The sequence below is a fragment of the Puma concolor genome, chromosome D4 (assembly GCF_028749965.1).
Source record: "Puma concolor isolate L17-30 chromosome D4, mPumCon1.1.hap2, whole genome shotgun sequence".
In the NCBI taxonomy this organism is placed as follows: Eukaryota; Metazoa; Chordata; class Mammalia; order Carnivora; family Felidae; genus Puma; species Puma concolor.
In genome coordinates this window covers 57,470,530-57,472,410 of record NC_141679.1, presented here as the reverse complement: position 1 = coordinate 57,472,410, position 1,881 = coordinate 57,470,530, and positions in this window count along the sequence as shown.

Here is a 1,881-nt window from a genome sequence, read left to right as displayed (position 1 = left end):
CAGATAAGGAAACTGAAGTTCAGCAAGGTCAAACTCCAAGCAACACTTTAGGTGGGGTGGGAAAGAGAACACTATTCCATGCTTAGCAAATTTGGCAGCTACTGTTTCACCTTTGAAGAATGACTTTCTTAGAGATAAGAGGAGTGCACTTGAGCCAAAGCAGGGCAGTGTGAGTGGAAGTTTGTGTGGAGCCAAGGGTCCAGCAAGCCATGAGAACAAGTGGCAGTTGGGAGGGGGAACAGTCCTTAGAGGGCCTAAAGTTCATCAGGATTGTTGTACTGAGGGTGGGGAAACCTTGCTTTTCATTAGGGTCCACAGAGGCCCTGATTTTATGTCTCTTTTTCTGTCCTAATGCTTGCCTTCACTGAACTTGAGACAAAAGAAGGGACCCTTAAGATCTCAAGCTGTCTCTGAGCCTGATAGACCTCCATTTGAAAACTCCAGGGAGGAGAGGTATGGGAGAAATGTGAGTGAATGGGGTGAGTTGTGCAGGTTGTAAGAAATCCTGTGACATGGCTACAGGACCGGCTGCTTATGTGTCTGTTTCTAGGGTGGAAAGGGGATAAGCTAGACCACACAGCAGCTGTTTCCTTGAGGTGTACTCTGACAGGCAGCACAATGAAGTGGTTAAGAACATGGGCACTGAAGCCAGACAACCTGGTTCCCCTGTTTCCTAACTATGTGACTGTGTAACCTTGAGAAACTCTCAGCCTCTATTCCTTACTTTTCTCATCTGTAATACAAACCTGAGGGTTGTTTTGAAGATGGTTTTATGTAAAGCATTTAGAACTTCCCAGTGCAGGGGCACCTGGGTGGCTCAATCGGTTAACTGTCCAACTCTTGGTTCCAGCTCAGATCATGATCTCATGGTTTGTGAGTTCGAGCCCCATGGCAGGGCTTCTTTTGGGATTTTCTCTCTCCCTCTCTCTCTGACCCCTCACTCTCTCTTTCAAAATAAATAAGTAAAAACTTAAAAAAAAAGAACTGACCAGTGCATAAAAGTATTTGAAAATATTAGCAATTATTTGTATTTGGGACCCCTGTGATTAAAAGGTAGAGTATCTGCCTCTAATCCACAATCAAGAGATGCATTCCTGCCTATACATACTGGTCCTATTCTTATCAGGTAAAGGAGACAAAAGGGGATTTCAGTCCTCTGAAAGCTTCTCCGGACCTTAGTTTACCCAACTCTGTCATAACACATTGAAACACTGTGGGGCTCCTGGATAGCTCAGTCAGTTAAGTAGCTGCCTTTGGTTCAGGTCATGATCTCATGGCCCTCTGTGCTGACAGCTCAGAGCCTGGATCCTGCTTCAGATTCTGTGTCTTCCTCCCTCTCTGTCCCTCCCTCGCTCACTCTCTCTCTCTCTCTCTCTCACACACACACACACACACTCAAAATAATAAACATTTTTTAAAAATTTACACACTGCAAAAATGGGGAAGAAACTCTCTACCAAGAAGGACTCAGACTAGGAGAAAATATAGCCAACTAGCTTTCTTACTTTGTAGCCCAGCAGGAATTGGGAAGAGAAATGTGTCTAAAACTGGCCCTTGGTGGTGGTGGTGGTGATAGGATACATAGCATACAGGCTTGGAGGCCTTACCTCTTCCTCAGTTTCTTAGAAAGTTCTGGCTTCTCTTTTCAGTGCTTTTATTTGCCCTCTGTGTCCATGGTGGAGCCCATGGTGAATCAAGTGGAATCACTTGATTCTTGGGAAGGTCATCACCAGGAAATCCCTAGAAAGAGAGCCACAGTGTATTGCATTCTTCCTGGAGGCCATGGTTGTTCCCATCTTAAGATTCAAGAATTGGCCAATGATAGGAAACCACATAGAAACTCAGCAGGTGCCCCAAATAACAGGAAACAGGAAGCCAAAA